The following is an 18717-nucleotide window of genomic DNA, read 5'->3' as shown; positions in this document are numbered from 1 at the left end:
GGACAATAGGCTGAGGAACAGTCCCATATACTACACTTCGATCTTAGCCAAAAGACCGAGAAGAAAAACCGATCACGTGCCGTCGGGATCTATTTAATTCTACAACAGCACCTGCCATATGCGGGTTATTAACAAACTCCGCTCCATTTAGATATACAGTTCGATACACCATCTTCTAAAGGGACTCTCGCTAAAGCTGTACTGCCATATCTTTCGAATAGAGTGCGCATACCATTTGTATTTCAATTAATCACAATACAGATTATAAATTGTAATGACGTGTGTCTAAATTACGTACACCTGCCCTCTAGCGAATGCTGTCGGAGTTATTCTCGCGCAAGTACACTGAACTTGCTACTGCTGCCTACGATAGGCCGATGTTACATTCCTCGCATTAATTCTTAATATAGCGATCGAAAACTATCTAACCGCGGTTGCCGCACCTATAGAAACGGCAATCATATCCTTAAATAATGAACTTTTTGTGATAAAGGAAAAAGAAAAGAAAGAGACAGAGATCAGCTTAATTTCATTCAAGCGGAGCGACAGCACGGAAACTAGCGTCCAGCTCTTGAGACAACTAGTCAAACAACAGATGGTAACTACACAGAATTTACTGCATTGCAACATTCATTGTGTTATTATAGCAGTAGTGTCAGATTTGTAAGCTCCAATACCGTTTGTGGAGCTAGATCGGAGCATGAACTTGCTTGTGTCTGTGGAAACACCGGAGCACGAAACCCGTCTAGTGGAGCGCTCAGCTCCGTTTAGTCCCTGTCTGACATCGCTGTATTATAGTTTCTATGAACCATATTTCCGAAGTGTTGAGCTATGAGCACTTAAGCGCTCGCAATACTTTGCCACTACGCAGCGAATATTCACCGACATTTAAAGCACTCGTTCACATTATTTTTCGCATAGATTTCCCAATTATGCCTGTGACAATCATAGCTTCAGAATTACTGAGCGATTCATTCATCCCAACAACCAACGTTAACCCGTGCCCACAAATATAAATTCATTGTCCAACTTCAACTCCTTTCACAACATCCCCGCCTACACAAGTCACTCACTATAGGAATAATATTACGCTTCTCTATTCATTTCGCAAATTGCCATAAACTACAATATAATATTACTTCGCATCTCTTTTTATCGTCTCACATAAACCGTTTCAGCTTGCAAAGTTTCTTCAGATTTTAGATTTAACTAATTTAATTTTCAATTGTCTGGAACGGCTGTTAACTTCGTCTGTAGCTTTCCCCACAGCGGAGACGTGACGCTTCATTCCGAGAAAAACTACTATATTACCTACAATAATTGAAATTATGTTGAATATGACCCGCTCTGCTCCAGTCGAACACAATATCACTACATCACAAATCCAAACGGTGGCGAGGTAAGGTACAACGTTTTTAGAATAATGGAATTATTCGTTACTAGATGTTCATTTTAATCAGTCTGTATGGTGGCAATGTGATGTATCTCCGTAGGGAAAAGGCTGCGGATATGAGCACATGTAATCAAATTGTTCCTTCCGCTGTAGTGAATGAGAATATTTGAGATTTATTTGTGGCGAGGTGTAGAAGATTATGTTACAGTGTCCATAATATTAAAATACTTTTCTCTTGAGCCTACCTGTTCAGAGGATCGGTCATTGCTGCTGTACTTCGAATTTTGTACCGTTCATTTAATCTCCTTAATGCTGCTACATATTCCTTCGCACAAACACACTTTCAATACTTGTATCGTACAATAAATACATCTGATATCGCAGAGAATTAATACGAAACATAAAGTTCCGCCAAGCATCCGCAGCCATCTTACATAATTTTATTGCCGTACATATATACATACACAAATACAACACTACATGATAGCGATTAAATGGGCCGATCCCGGAAGCACTGCAATACCGGGCCAACCCGTGACAGAGGTGGAGCAAGCTCCTAGCACTCCGTCATTTTCCAAAAATCAGTTTAATATTCTGGTCCTGCAATGCAGGACGTATCAGATATTAAGCTGATAAGAACAGATACTACACTTTGATCTTAGCCAAAAGGCCGAGAAGCGATGCCAAACGACGCCCGTCGCGACACAATTAATCTTACAACGACGCCTGTCACAGACGGGACGCGAACTTATCCCGCTGGCCTCAGAAATTAAATTCATTACAAAATATCATAGCAAGACTCTCTGAACAGAACTACTATCGTCTCATGCGCATTCAGAGTGCGCACTTCACCTGCATTCGGATATCAAGTAAAATTAATTACGAAATACAATGAATTATTATGCCACGCGTGCACATTACGTGTGTCTGCCATCTAGCGCCTGCTGTTGGCGTTACCCTCGCTCATAATACGCCAGCATCCCTATTAAACTAGGTCCCGCGCCGTGGTCTAAGACATCCTCCCTAGGATTCCCGTCATGGAATCCGGGCTATTCCGAGTACTCATGGCTTCGGCCAGTGTATGGGACCGGTGCCCACCCAGCATCGTGGTGCACTTGGGGAGCTACGATAGGTGGCGAAATAAAGCCAGCTCTATAACGGCTGGGGGATTCATCGTGCTAACCACACGATACTTCCATTTTGGTTTCATGATCGTCCACCTCTGCTTCGGCATGTTGACGTGAGTTCAGCAGCCGGTTGCTCGGTCATGGTCCTTCATGGTCTGTCGTGCCACGGATTAGTATATAACGACTAGACTATGATCAACACGAACATTTATACCGCTATGATGCATGCTGTAGGCTACTAAATCAACAATAATATTTACAACGCATCCAAGTGCTGATGTAAGAGGCTAGGTCTCCTCGGCTCTTTCTTCTTCATTTCAAATGGGTAACATGACGTCCTCAAACATTCATTTCAAAACGATTCCCAATCTGAACAAAAGCATATTATTAAGTTTCTACCTAACGTTATTAGTACTCTAAACTCAGCGTGTCTGGAAAATACGTATGTACACGTGATCTCCCATGTTCCATATCTTACATAACGGCAGTACAGGTTCAGATCGTTACCACCAAATTAACAAACGTTCCCACATTACAAGCGCACACATTCATTCACTTCTTCTCAGACATCATATTCATTTCCTGTATAATTACGTACATTAAGTACATGTATACTAAGAATTCTGATTACAGTTACAAATTTTACGATTTAAATGCATTTATGTCATTTTTCTTTTCACAAATTCTCATCAAATTGCTCCTCACAACTGGTAACAAATATTAAATCATTTTTAGTATTTCCAATGACAGTCAATCTATCCTTCCCCATTTCCAGTTTAATACTGTGCACACCACTCTTCTTCTCCTCTTCGTCACCGTCTTCTTCTTCTATTTATCAATTCCGCTATAATGCCACAGTAACGAGCTTGGCGTACCCTGACCAACCACGGAACACCTGACATGATTCTTTCTTGTTCGCAGGGACGAGAAGTCTGTATTTTTTCTCAACGCAGCTATTCTGTTTTAAACAGGGATGTCTATGGCTTCCGAAACTGCATGTCATTAAAAATTCTCACATTAAGAAATTTGTAGCCGATCACTTGGAACGGCAGGGTAACCGAACTTCAGTCGATGCATTTATAATTATCGGCTATCCGGGAGAGTAAAATCACGCAGGCGATTATTATTGCTCTCAAAACTCACGCAATTTCGCCAGCATACGTACGTCGAACCCCTAACTGCCCACCGATACTAAATTCCAACACACGACTCGCATACGTTGTGTTATACTGTATTTCTAATTTTTAAGGCCAAATGCACGACATACTGTCAAGAATGAAAGAAAAACAATAATAGAATTGCCCTGAAATTCCTTATATTGTTGCGAATTCGATCTCAACCTAATTCCAAGAAGCTACCGCATATATGAGTCCTACATGTTCATCTCAGTCAAAGGGCCAGGCCAGGCCAGGCCACTAAGTTAGATCGGATATGATGAACATTTTTTCTACCTCAGCTCAGGCAAAAACCCAAGAAAGTCGCAAATACGACATCACATTCGGATATAATCCGAAAACCCAACAACAAAGTTAAGACATATGATGAATACCTCCATCACACCATATCAGCTAAACGCCCATCAAGGAAATTCAGAGATCAACAGAATTTCATCTTGGACAATAGGCTGAGGAACAGTCCCATATACTACACTTCGATCTTAGCCAAAAGACCGAGAAGAAAAACCGATCACGAAAAATCGAAAATCGAAAAATCGAAGGAGAATTGGGAGGAAAATTTAAAAGGTACGCAAAACGCGTCCTTGCAAGGGGTTGGGGGCTGTACAAAACTAAATATGTGAGCTCCAAGCCTGTTGGCCACTAGTCTCACTCCGGGTTACGCTGCTGCCCTGAAGGAGCTCTAGAAAATTTTGAAGGGGAAGCCGAAATTGGACGTAACCTCTTAGGTACCACATACGCGAGGGGGGCTGAGATTGATCAATTGATCACGGAACGGGGCGAGGAGGAGTTGGCTGGTGTTTGCCGTCAGGATGGCAAGACGCCGTCATCTGTTGTTCGATGACAAAGCAGGTGAAGGCCGTCGGAAGAAGCGCCGTGAAATCTAAGCTGCAATTTGAGATATCCCTGTCCTTTCAATTTGCGACTTATTGAGTGACCTCATATGTTTAATAGACTATTAATATTATCTGAACTAGGGCATACATAATTTATAATAAAGGTGGAATATATATGGGGAAGGGCATATAGGTCCGTGGCCCGTTTCTTATAGGGCTCATCCCGACATTTGTCTTACGCCTGAGGAAAACCACGGAATACCTTAGGCAGGATGAGTTGTCTCATATAAGAGACTAGCCAATTTGGCTATTATGTAGGAGGTCATGAGCCTTGTTGATTTGTCTCAATTTCGAGACCAGCCATTTGGCTATATGATGGCTCAATTGCGAAGAGGGGGGAGAGATGTAATTGTTAATTAAGGAGATTTATGGGGATATGAGTGCAGGTCCGTGGCCCATTTCTTTTAGGGCTCATCCCGACATTTGTCTTAGCGCCTTAGGAAAACCACGGAAAAACCTTAGGCAGGATGAGTTGTCTCAATATCAGAGACTAGCCAGTTGGCTCTTAGGTTGAATGACTCTATGAATCGATGGATATATACTAGCCAATTGGCTCTATTAGATTTCCATCGATCAACAAAAGTAGATAATGTTGTGGAGGGATTTTGTTTAGCCCAGTTAAGACAAGGTCATTTTACAGCGGTTGCACTATCCAAGGAGTCTCATGGAGTTGAGCCGTGGCTACCAAAACCTGGGAGTAACGCCAGCCTCCCTGTCCTCCTGTCTCAATAGTATAGCTAATGGACCTGTCTGGTGTCTACGCCGTAACCTAGGATCATACTGGCCGAGGCCAGATATGAGCGGGTTGGGGTTAGCACGAGCTTCCGCATACAGGTTCCTAGCCAGTCGAGCAATGAACTCGTCTATGGTTGGCAACTCTAGTTCATCATGGAACTTTCTTCTCGAGGCGACTCGGGGGAGATGGGTAATGAGTCGAATCACCTGGTTTTGGACAACTTGGAGTTTACGGAGATGGGACACTGCCGCAAACCCCCATGCGGGTGCGGCATAGGTAATGACAGAGCGAATGAGGGCCTTATACATGGTAAGTCCTACCCTCAGGTTGTCAGGAGTTAAGGCCGCCAGAATGGGATAGTGTCTAACTATCAGCCCGTTGGCCTTACGAAGAAGGGATTGGATGTGATCTCGGAAGTTGAGATGAGAGTCCATGATGATCCCTAAATATTTAATTTGGTTCATCCACGGCATTTCTCGTCCGAAAAGTGTGGGTGGTGGTGGTATGTCTTCGAGCCTCGCTCTTAGTGAAAAGAGTATGGCCTGACATTTCTCTACATTGACCTTGATTCTCCAGTCGTGGAACCACGGCTGGAGGTGATCTAAGATCGACTGTAATCTACGGGACGCTAATCTATAGGTTTTGCCCATCGCCAAGAGGGCAGTGTCGTCTGCATAGATATACAGATGACTACTTCTGCCGTGGATATAGCGAAACGGGAGGTCATTAATGAATATATTGAAAAGTATGGGCCCGATAATGGAACCCTGTGGGACTCCTGCGTGAATTTCACGGGGGGTGGAGAAACTAGTGCCTACACGGGTTTTGAATGTACGGCCTCGGAGGTAGTTAGAAATGAGGCGTATCATTCCATCTGGGACTCCCATGCCCAGTAACTTAACGAGGAGTACCTCATGCCAAACCTTGTCGAATGCTCGCTCGATGTCCAGGTAAGCTGCAGCTACTACACGCTTCGTGCTCATAGCCCAGGTAATGTCCTCCGTCATGCGGAGTGCCTGGAGTGTAGTGGAACGGCCAGGGTGAAAACCGAATTGCTCGTTCCTGATTTGGGGCAATACTACTTCAGTGAGGCGTCTATGTATGACCCGCTCCGCCAGTTTGCTGAGACAACTGAGGAGACTAATAGGCCTATAGTTGCTTGGATTCGTCTTATCCTTTCCGGGCTTTGGAAAGAGAACTACGTGAGCCTCTTTCCAGGGAATGGGATAGTGACCGGAAGCCAAGATGTTATTAATTATCTCTGCTATGCGCTTCATAGCTGACCTCGGGAGATGCTGCAATATAATTCCTTGGATACCGTCGGCTCCTGCGGCCTTATGGGGGCCGAGGCGACGAATGAAATGGGCGACCTCGTGGGTGTTCGTAGGTCGTATCCCATTTTCCGGCTCCCTGCTAAGGAGGTCTCGAACCGATTCCTCAACAGCTCTGATATGGGGCAAGTTTAAATTTTGTTCCACGGGTTGAAAAGTGGTCTCTAGAACGTCTGCCAGTGCGGTAGCCTTCTCCTCAGGAGTAAAGGCCGTGACATCTGGACCGACTACTAATGGGTGAATAGATTGAGACGGATTGGACAGAGCTCGAGATACACGCCAGACATCTGACATGTTTCTGCTGTCCATCGTCTCAACCTTGGATTTCCAAGCATCCACGACCGTTTCGTGGACCGCCTCACTGATCCGCCTGCGCAAGCGGTTCATTTCTATTCTATGTTGATCTAACCTAGTACGCTTCCACAATGTTCTTGCTCTATTGCGGGCGATCTTTAGGTCTCTAATATAGGCTGGGAGCTGCATCCGTCCCGGTTGTGAAGACCGTTTCGGTATTGCAGCAACCATTGCCTTCTTTATGCACTCCGTCAGGTCGCTAACTGACCTATCTATCCCTGCCGGAGTGACTTCAGGGGGGAGTGGTGGAAGCGTAGCGGCTACCTGGTCTTGAAAGAACACCCAGTCTGCCGCCTTGTAGTTGAATTTCTCAGCGGTTGGGGAGAGTTCGACTGGGTGCATGATCTCCATTATCACCGGTAGGTGGTCGGACGGAAGATCATCCAGGGTTGTTAGTCTCGCTCTAGTTGTGAGACCTTTCACCAGAGCGATGTCTAATATGTCAGGCAGTTGATTTGCAGCATCCGGTACGTGTGTGGGTTCCCTAGGGGCCATCACGACGTATCCGTTTCCTGTAGAATTAAGAAAAAGCCTATCGCCCTGCCGATTGGGGCGTTGACAGTTCCAGCTAGCGTGCTTCGCATTGAGGTCGCCGGCGACTACGAATCTATCGGATAGACTTGTCACTATATCTAAATCGCGTTCATTTAGTATGCCCGGAGGACAGTAGGCAGCCATGAGCAGAAAGGGGAGTCTGCCTATGTAGGCTCTAATAGCCACTGCCTCTAATGCCGCTAGCTGGGGAAGGAGATACTCACAGTGCGCGATCGTAGAACGAACGAACACCGCTACACCTCCGCCTCTTCTACCTGCTCTATCTTGTCTATAGACTTTAAACCCCGCGCATCTTAAATTTACTTGGGGTGTCAGGAACGTTTCTGTTATAAATGCTACGTCTATATTATTAGCGTCTAGGAAAGCCCTGAACTCATGTCTATCATGTCTAAGGCCCCTGGCGTTCCATATACACATCCTAGCAACTCCGTCACTTCGTCTGGCCATTGAGAGAAACGAGGGAGGTTAGGAGCTTAAATATCTCCGGGAGGGCAGACATAGGATTCTCCATAAGGAGAACTATCACTCTGGTTAATCCTTCTAATATTGGGGCGATCGGGAGGTTAGGGTTTGCTAACTGCAACGCCTCGGCAAAGTGCTGAACTTGGTCCAAGGTCGCGCCTTGACCGGTCGGGCCTTTCGAGGTGCTTGCAATAGCTTCCTGCTGGGCCTGTGGGACAGGGGCGGAGATGGACTCAACCGTGGTAGCCTTGGTAGCTTTTCTGCTGCCCCTGTTGCGCTTAGGGCGCTGAGAAAGGGGTCCTACATTATTGGCAGCAGTTTGGGGGGCTGTCGCTGCCACGGTGGACCACAGAGGCGCGGTAACGGGCACCTCCAAAAGCGAAGGGATGTCCGCCTGCTGCTGCTGCGTTTGCTGCTGCTGTTGGCGGACCGGCCCGAGTTCCGTGCGTCGCTCCGCACGGGGCCCCTGCACAGGGGCGCGAGCCTGTGGCTGCAGCTGCTGTTCTCGGAACAGCTGCTGCTGCCTCGCAGCCCGCTCCACCCGCTGCTGCCGGAGCCACTCGTATTGGAGCGTCCGCTGTTCCTCGAGCTCTGCCCTCCTCCGTCGGGCAGCCCTGCTCGTTCCTTCCGTGGTATCTCTAACCTGTAATGCTACGGGACACCCTCCGTAATTGGCGGTGTGAGCGCCAGTACAGAGTGCGCATGTAGCGGGGACATCGTGCGGCTTGCGACAATCTTTAGTCTTATGGGGGCGTGCACAAGCTCGACACATAGGCTGCGCTTTGCAGCTAGCCTGCGTGTGGTAGTACCACTGGCAGTTGCTGCACTGAGGCGGGCGCTTGCTGGGGACGTAGTCCTCAACTGTTACCCTCATCAGGCAGCACTGACGCAAGGCTCTCATTCTATCCCGGGTTTCGGGGGAATTCTCCACATCGACAATGACCATTGGGAGTTTGGCCTTTGTCCTTGATGAGTGCATCCTCGTCACTCGCCGGACGATTATGCTTTGGAATTCCAGGTCGCCCTGGATGTCCTCCTCATCTGTGTGGATATCTATTCCTCTTAGAACGAATCGCAGAGGCTTGTCGTTCTTGGGGCGCAGCAAGTTGTACGCTACTCCCCGTTCGGTCAGGAACCTGCAAAGATTTGCGTAGTCCCTTTCGCAAACAGTTTTCACGGCCGTCCCGCCGCGCGCCCTGTACGAGCATAAGCCCAACGGTTCGTATTCGGCCTTGAACTCTAAGTTCAGTCGGCCCAGCGAGCCAGTGAAGGCTGGCGTAATAATAACGGGTGGGATATCACCACGTCGCCTAGTGAGGGCAGTCTCAACATCATCTCCATCGTCCTCACTCTCCGACACGTGAGTACGAGCTGGGGAAGGGGGGCGGGGAACTGCCTCATCTACCTCAGAGGCAGCAGCCGTCTCCTGTGGGGCCTCAGGTTCGGCGGGGGGTGCTGCCTCCTCGGTCACGACTTGAAGAGTCGCCGCCTCTAATTGCTCCAAGGTAGAGAGAGCCGATCTCTCTTCCTTGGTGAGCTCACTAGCGGAAGGAATGCCGCCCTGCTCAGTCTTAGCTGAGCCCTTCTTCTTCTTCTTTTTGGCCTTAATGACCTGAAGTGCGCCGGACCCAGATGGAATCGGCGGCACCTCATCAGCCAAGACCGTAACACCACGGCTATTCAGTCCGCCAGGACCGGGCGAGTCAACACGTGTCACCTCTGTGACCTTGGGAGCTAACTTGGGAGGGGTGGGCTTTCGTGGGAGTCCTGAAGGGACTGGGATGGTGGTAGGGGGACGAAGCTCAAGGATCTCCGCAACGGGAACCGGGACAGGCGGTGTCCGTATAGGTCCAGCCGATCGCAGGTTCCGACGCCTGGGCGGAGGAGTAATCTGCGCGGGACGCGACACGCGCAAGTAGGAGGTGGTGGGCCCTGTCTGGCTAGTGCAAACTAGCAACCGCTTTACGCCACCTGCAGTAGGTTGGCTCGTGGCCTTGTTGCTCTTAACTGGAGCCATTCGAATTAGAAATTCGATCCTGTCAGGGGGGGGAACCTAAGCGGCACTCTGTCCGCAGTGCAAGAACCTGCTAGGCCCCTTTCCCACTAAGGGTGGAAGCCCAGCAGTTACGCCCGACCGGTCGCCGAAGCCTAGCCCGGTTAGCCGATCGCAACAAGCGTTGCGGAGCCCGCCGGGGACCGTCGGTTTGGTTCGCTAATTTCGTTGGCCCTGATAAGGGCCGGACGAAAACTTGCGTAGCCCTCAGAAGGGCCGGGCAATAGTAGAAGAGTGGAGGGCGGAAAGCAAATTAGCCCGAAGGCCCTGCCTTTGGGCAGTCACTCCGGCACGAAGGCACAGAGTCTCTCCCTAGCAGGAAGCCTGCCTAGGGGCCGAGGACGGCTAGGGGTCTCCTCGAGAGAGGACCCAATCCCCGACCGGGATCCGCCTGGCCTAGGGAAGTTAGTGCGCACAGCCCTCCGTAGGCTGCGCGGCTTTCTTCGCGCTGAGCGCCGGTGCGGCAATGGAACCAATAGGCTGCTCTTTAAGAAGTGCCGATTACGTAGGTGTCCGCCGCCTGGCCGACAGAAGTACGATGCTCGGCGCCTCGAGCCTCCCTGGCCGAGAGCTGCTTGGCTGCTGCGCTCGCTTGCTGCTGTAGCACTGAGGGATCTGGTTGGTTGTCCGCTGTAGCTGCTTTCGCTGGTGCGCCAATCAGAAGGTCTCAGGACACGTCTTGCTCCTTTCACGTCCAAGAAAGAAGTCCTCTATCCACTATCAAACCGATCACGTGCCGTCGGGATCTATTTAATTCTACAACAGCACCTGCCATATGCGGGTTATTAACAAACTCCGCTCCATTTAGATATACAGTTCGATACACCATCTTCTAAAGGGACTCTCGCTAAAGCTGTACTGCCATATCTTTCGAATAGAGTGCGCATACCATTTGTATTTCAATTAATCACAATACAGATTATAAATTGTAATGACGTGTGTCTAAATTAAGTACACCTGCCCTCTAGCGAATGCTGTCGGAGTTATTCTCGCGCAAGTACACTGAACTTGCTACTGCTGCCTACGATAGGCCGATGTTACATTCCTCGCATTAATTCTTAATATAGCGATCGAAAACTATCTAACCGCGGTTGCCGCACCTATAGAAACGGCAATCATATCCTTAAATAATGAACTTTTTGTGATAAAGGAAAAAGAAAAGAAAGAGACAGAGATCAGCTTAATTTCATTCAAGCGGAGCGACAGCACGGAAACTAGCGTCCAGCTCTTGAGACAACTAGTCAAACAACAGATGGTAACTACACAGAATTTACTGCATTGCAACATTCATTGTGTTATTATAGCAGTAGTGTCAGATTTGTAAGCTCCAATACCGTTTGTGGAGCTAGATCGGAGCATGAACTTGCTTGTGTCTGTGGAAACACCGGAGCACGAAACCCGTCTAGTGGAGCGCTCAGCTCCGTTTAGTCCCTGTCTGACATCGCTGTATTATAGTTTCTATGAACCATATTTCCGAAGTGTTGAGCTATGAGCACTTAAGCGCTCGCAATACTTTGCCACTACGCAGCGAATATTCACCGACATTTAAAGCACTCGTTCACACTATTTTTCGCATAGATTTCCCAATTATGCCTGTGACAATCATAGCTTCAGAATTACTGAGCGATTCATTCATCCCAACAACCAACGTTAACCCGTGCCCACAAATATAAATTCATTGTCCAACTTCAACTCCTTTCACAACATCCCCGCCTACACAAGTCACTCACTATAGGAATAATATTAGGCTTCTCTATTCATTTCGCAAATTGCCATAAACTACAATATAATATTACTTCGCATCTCTTTTTATCGTCTCACATAAACCGTTTCAGCTTGCAAAGTTTCTTCAGATTTTAGATTTAACTAATTTAATTTTCAATTGTCTGGAACGGCTGTTAACTTCGTCTGTAGCTTTCCCCACAGCGGAGACGTGACGCTTCATTCCGAGAAAAACTACTATATTACCTACAATAATTGAAATTATGTTGAATATGACCCGCTCTGCTCCAGTCGAACACAATATCACTACATCACAAATCCAAACGGTGGCGAGGTAAGGTACAACGTTTTTAGAATAATGGAATTATTCGTTACTAGATGTTCATTTTAATCAGTCTGTATGGTGGCAATGTGATGTATCTCCGTAGGGAAAAGGCTGCGGATATGAGCACATGTAATCAAATTGTTCCTTCCGCTGTAGTGAATGAGAATATTTGAGATTTATTTGTGGCGAGGTGTAGAAGATTATGTTACAGTGTCCATAATATTAAAATACTTTTCTCTTGAGCCTACCTGTTCAGAGGATCGGTCATTGCTGCTGTACTTCGAATTTTGTACCGTTCATTTAATCTCCTTAATGCTGCTACATATTCCTTCGCACAAACACACTTTCAATACTTGTATCGTACAATAAATACATCTGATATCGCAGAGAATTAATACGAAACATAAAGTTCCGCCAAGCATCCGCAGCCATCTTACATAATTTTATTGCCGTACATATATACATACACAAATACAACACTACATGATAGCGATTAAATGGGCCGATCCCGGAAGCACTGCAATACCGGGCCAACCCGTGACAGAGGTGGAGCAAGCTCCTAGCACTCCGTCATTTTCCAAAAATCAGTTTAATATTCTGGTCCTGCAATGCAGGACGTATCAGATATTAAGCTGATAAGAACAGATACTACACTTTGATCTTAGCCAAAAGGCCGAGAAGCGATGCCAAACGACGCCCGTCGCGACACAATTAATCTTACAACGACGCCTGTCACAGACGGGACGCGAACTTATCCCGCTGGCCTCAGAAATTAAATTCATTACAAAATATCATAGCAAGACTCTCTGAACAGAACTACTATCGTCTCATGCGCATTCAGAGTGCGCACTTCACCTGCATTCGGATATCAAGTAAAATTAATTACGAAATACAATGAATTATTATGCCACGCGTGCACATTACGTGTGTCTGCCATCTAGCGCCTGCTGTTGGCGTTACCCTCGCTCATAATACGCCAGCATCCCTATTAAACTAGGTCCCGCGCCGTGGTCTAAGACATCCTCCCTAGGATTCCCGTCATGGAATCCGGGCTATTCCGAGTACTCATGGCTTCGGCCAGTGTATGGGACCGGTGCCCACCCAGCATCGTGGTGCACTTGGGGAGCTACGATAGGTGGCGAAATAAAGCCAGCTCTATAACGGCTGGGGGATTCATCGTGCTAACCACACGATACTTCCATTTTGGTTTCATGATCGTCCACCTCTGCTTCGGCATGTTGACGTGAGTTCAGCAGCCGGTTGCTCGGTCATGGTCCTTCATGGTCTGTCGTGCCACGGATTAGTATATAACGACTAGACTATGATCAACACGAACATTTATACCGCTATGATGCATGCTGTAGGCTACTAAATCAACAATAATATTTACAACGCATCCAAGTGCTGATGTAAGAGGCTAGGTCTCCTCGGCTCTTTCTTCTTCATTTCAAATGGGTAACATGACGTCCTCAAACATTCATTTCAAAACGATTCCCAATCTGAACAAAAGCATATTATTAAGTTTCTACCTAACGTTATTAGTACTCTAAACTCAGCGTGTCTGGAAAATACGTATGTACACGTGATCTCCCATGTTCCATATCTTACATAACGGCAGTACAGGTTCAGATCGTTACCACCAAATTAACAAACGTTCCCACATTACAAGCGCACACATTCATTCACTTCTTCTCAGACATCATATTCATTTCCTGTATAATTACGTACATTAAGTACATGTATACTAAGAATTCTGATTACAGTTACAAATTTTACGATTTAAATGCATTTATGTCATTTTTCTTTTCACAAATTCTCATCAAATTGCTCCTCACAACTGGTAACAAATATTAAATCATTTTTAGTATTTCCAATGACAGTCAATCTATCCTTCCCCATTTCCAGTTTAATACTGTGCACACCACTCTTCTTCTCCTCTTCGTCACCGTCTTCTTCTTCTATTTATCAATTCCGCTATAATGCCACAGTAACGAGCTTGGCGTACCCTGACCAACCACGGAACACCTGACATGATTCTTTCTTGTTCGCAGGGACGAGAAGTCTGTATTTTTTCTCAACGCAGCTATTCTGTTTTAAACAGGGATGTCTATGGCTTCCGAAACTGCATGTCATTAAAAATTCTCACATTAAGAAATTTGTAGCCGATCACTTGGAACGGCAGGGTAACCGAACTTCAGTCGATGCATTTATAATTATCGGCTATCCGGGAGAGTAAAATCACGCAGGCGATTATTATTGCTCTCAAAACTCACGCAATTTCGCCAGCATACGTACGTCGAACCCCTAACTGCCCACCGATACTAAATTCCAACACACGACTCGCATACGTTGTGTTATACTGTATTTCTAATTTTTAAGGCCAAATGCACGACATACTGTCAAGAATGAAAGAAAAACAATAATAGAATTGCCCTGAAATTCCTTATATTGTTGCGAATTCGATCTCAACCTAATTCCAAGAAGCTACCGCATATATGAGTCCTACATGTTCATCTCAGTCAAAGGGCCAGGCCAGGCCAGGCCACTAAGTTAGATCGGATATGATGAACATTTTTTCTACCTCAGCTCAGGCAAAAACCCAAGAAAGTCGCAAATACGACATCACATTCGGATATAATCCGAAAACCCAACAACAATGAATACCTCCATCACACCATATCAGCTAAACGCCCATCAAGGAAATTCAGAGATCAACAGAATTTCATCTTGGACAATAGGCTGAGGAACAGTCCCATATACTACACTTCGATCTTAGCCAAAAGACCGAGAAGAAAAACCGATCACGTGCCGTCGGGATCTATTTAATTCTACAACAGCACCTGCCATATGCGGGTTATTAACAAACTCCGCTCCATTTAGATATACAGTTCGATACACCATCTTCTAAAGGGACTCTCGCTAAAGCTGTACTGCCATATCTTTCGAATAGAGTGCGCATACCATTTGTATTTCAATTAATCACAATACAGATTATAAATTGTAATGACGTGTGTCTAAATTACGTACACCTGCCCTCTAGCGAATGCTGTCGGAGTTATTCTCGCGCAAGTACACTGAACTTGCTACTGCTGCCTACGATAGGCCGATGTTACATTCCTCGCATTAATTCTTAATATAGCGATCGAAAACTATCTAACCGCGGTTGCCGCACCTATAGAAACGGCAATCATATCCTTAAATAATGAACTTTTTGTGATAAAGGAAAAAGAAAAGAAAGAGACAGAGATCAGCTTAATTTCATTCAAGCGGAGCGACAGCACGGAAACTAGCGTCCAGCTCTTGAGACAACTAGTCAAACAACAGATGGTAACTACACAGAATTTACTGCATTGCAACATTCATTGTGTTATTATAGCAGTAGTGTCAGATTTGTAAGCTCCAATACCGTTTGTGGAGCTAGATCGGAGCATGAACTTGCTTGTGTCTGTGGAAACACCGGAGCACGAAACCCGTCTAGTGGAGCGCTCAGCTCCGTTTAGTCCCTGTCTGACATCGCTGTATTATAGTTTCTATGAACCATATTTCCGAAGTGTTGAGCTATGAGCACTTAAGCGCTCGCAATACTTTGCCACTACGCAGCGAATATTCACCGACATTTAAAGCACTCGTTCACACTATTTTTCGCATAGATTTCCCAATTATGCCTGTGACAATCATAGCTTCAGAATTACTGAGCGATTCATTCATCCCAACAACCAACGTTAACCCGTGCCCACAAATATAAATTCATTGTCCAACTTCAACTCCTTTCACAACATCCCCGCCTACACAAGTCACTCACTATAGGAATAATATTAGGCTTCTCTATTCATTTCGCAAATTGCCATAAACTACAATATAATATTACTTCGCATCTCTTTTTATCGTCTCACATAAACCGTTTCAGCTTGCAAAGTTTCTTCAGATTTTAGATTTAACTAATTTAATTTTCAATTGTCTGGAACGGCTGTTAACTTCGTCTGTAGCTTTCCCCACAGCGGAGACGTGACGCTTCATTCCGAGAAAAACTACTATATTACCTACAATAATTGAAATTATGTTGAATATGACCCGCTCTGCTCCAGTCGAACACAATATCACTACATCACAAATCCAAACGGTGGCGAGGTAAGGTACAACGTTTTTAGAATAATGGAATTATTCGTTACTAGATGTTCATTTTAATCAGTCTGTATGGTGGCAATGTGATGTATCTCCGTAGGGAAAAGGCTGCGGATATGAGCACATGTAATCAAATTGTTCCTTCCGCTGTAGTGAATGAGAATATTTGAGATTTATTTGTGGCGAGGTGTAGAAGATTATGTTACAGTGTCCATAATATTAAAATACTTTTCTCTTGAGCCTACCTGTTCAGAGGATCGGTCATTGCTGCTGTACTTCGAATTTTGTACCGTTCATTTAATCTCCTTAATGCTGCTACATATTCCTTCGCACAAACACACTTTCAATACTTGTATCGTACAATAAATACATCTGATATCGCAGAGAATTAATACGAAACATAAAGTTCCGCCAAGCATCCGCAGCCATCTTACATAATTTTATTGCCGTACATATATACATACACAAATACAACACTACATGATAGCGATTAAATGGGCCGATCCCGGAAGCACTGCAATACCGGGCCAACCCGTGACAGAGGTGGAGCAAGCTCCTAGCACTCCGTCATTTTCCAAAAATCAGTTTAATATTCTGGTCCTGCAATGCAGGACGTATCAGATATTAAGCTGATAAGAACAGATACTACACTTTGATCTTAGCCAAAAGGCCGAGAAGCGATGCCAAACGACGCCCGTCGCGACACAATTAATCTTACAACGACGCCTGTCACAGACGGGACGCGAACTTATCCCGCTGGCCTCAGAAATTAAATTCATTACAAAATATCATAGCAAGACTCTCTGAACAGAACTACTATCGTCTCATGCGCATTCAGAGTGCGCACTTCACCTGCATTCGGATATCAAGTAAAATTAATTACGAAATACAATGAATTATTATGCCACGCGTGCACATTACGTGTGTCTGCCATCTAGCGCCTGCTGTTGGCGTTACCCTCGCTCATAATACGCCAGCATCCCTATTAAACTAGGTCCCGCGCCGTGGTCTAAGACATCCTCCCTAGGATTCCCGTCATGGAATCCGGGCTATTCCGAGTACTCATGGCTTCGGCCAGTGTATGGGACCGGTGCCCACCCAGCATCGTGGTGCACTTGGGGAGCTACGATAGGTGGCGAAATAAAGCCAGCTCTATAACGGCTGGGGGATTCATCGTGCTAACCACACGATACTTCCATTTTGGTTTCATGATCGTCCACCTCTGCTTCGGCATGTTGACGTGAGTTCAGCAGCCGGTTGCTCGGTCATGGTCCTTCATGGTCTGTCGTGCCACGGATTAGTATATAACGACTAGACTATGATCAACACGAACATTTATACCGCTATGATGCATGCTGTAGGCTACTAAATCAACAATAATATTTACAACGCATCCAAGTGCTGATGTAAGAGGCTAGGTCTCCTCGGCTCTTTCTTCTTCATTTCAAATGGGTAACATGACGTCCTCAAACATTCATTTCAAAACGATTCCCAATCTGAACAAAAGCATATTATTAAGTTTCTACCTAACGTTATTAGTACTCTAAACTCAGCGTGTCTGGAAAATACGTATGTACACGTGATCTCCCATGTTCCATATCTTACATAACGGCAGTACAGGTTCAGATCGTTACCACCAAATTAACAAACGTTCCCACATTACAAGCGCACACATTCATTCACTTCTTCTCAGACATCATATTCATTTCCTGTATAATTACGTACATTAAGTACATGTATACTAAGAATTCTGATTACAGTTACAAATTTTACGATTTAAATGCATTTATGTCATTTTTCTTTTCACAAATTCTCATCAAATTGCTCCTCACAACTGGTAACAAATATTAAATCATTTTTAGTATTTCCAATGACAGTCAATCTATCCTTCCCCATTTCCAGTTTAATACTGTGCACACCACTCTTCTTCTCCTCTTCGTCACCGTCTTCTTCTTCTATTTATCAATTCCGCTATAATGCCACAGTAACGAGCTTGGCGTACCCTGACCAACCACGGAACACCTGACATGATTCTTTCTTGTTCGCAGGGACGAGAAGTCTGTATTTTTTCTCAACGCAGCTATTCTGTTTTAAACAGGGATGTCTATGGCTTCCGAAACTGCATGTCATTAAAAATTCTCACATTAAGAAATTTGTAGCCGATCACTTGGAACGGCAGGGTAACCGAACTTCAGTCGATGCATTTATAATTATCGGCTATCCGGGAGAGTAAAATCACGCAGGCGATTATTATTGCTCTCAAAACTCACGCAATTTCGCCAGCATACGTACGTCGAACTCCTAACTGCCCACCGATACTAAATTCCAACACACGACTCGCATACGTTGTGTTATACTGTATTTCTAATTTTTAAGGCCAAATGCACGACATACTGTCAAGAATGAAAGAAAAACAATAATAGAATTGCCCTGAAATTCCTTATATTGTTGCGAATTCGATCTCAA

The 18717-nt window shown here is 45.5% G+C and overlaps 3 non-coding genes across 3 annotated transcripts; all 3 read right to left on the bottom strand.

Annotated features, from left to right (window-relative positions):
* Window positions 1-1882: 1882 nt before the first annotated feature.
* LOC138694024 (U2 spliceosomal RNA) lies at window positions 1883-2075 on the bottom strand. The gene has a single exon (XR_011330707.1). It is a non-coding gene; the product is annotated as a U2 spliceosomal RNA (small nuclear RNA).
* A 10546-nt stretch (window positions 2076-12621) lies between these two features.
* LOC138694022 (U2 spliceosomal RNA) lies at window positions 12622-12814 on the bottom strand. Its single transcript, XR_011330705.1, has one exon. It is a non-coding gene; the product is annotated as a U2 spliceosomal RNA (small nuclear RNA).
* A 3926-nt stretch (window positions 12815-16740) lies between these two features.
* Window positions 16741-16933, bottom strand: LOC138694021 (U2 spliceosomal RNA). Its single transcript, XR_011330704.1, has one exon. It is a non-coding gene; the product is annotated as a U2 spliceosomal RNA (small nuclear RNA).
* Window positions 16934-18717: the final 1784 nt, after the last annotated feature.

The sequence above is a fragment of the Periplaneta americana genome, unplaced genomic scaffold (genome assembly GCF_040183065.1).
Source record: "Periplaneta americana isolate PAMFEO1 unplaced genomic scaffold, P.americana_PAMFEO1_priV1 scaffold_34, whole genome shotgun sequence".
Lineage (NCBI taxonomy): Eukaryota > Metazoa > Arthropoda > Insecta > Blattodea > Blattidae > Periplaneta > Periplaneta americana.
This window is presented reverse-complemented; position numbering and strand designations above follow the sequence as displayed.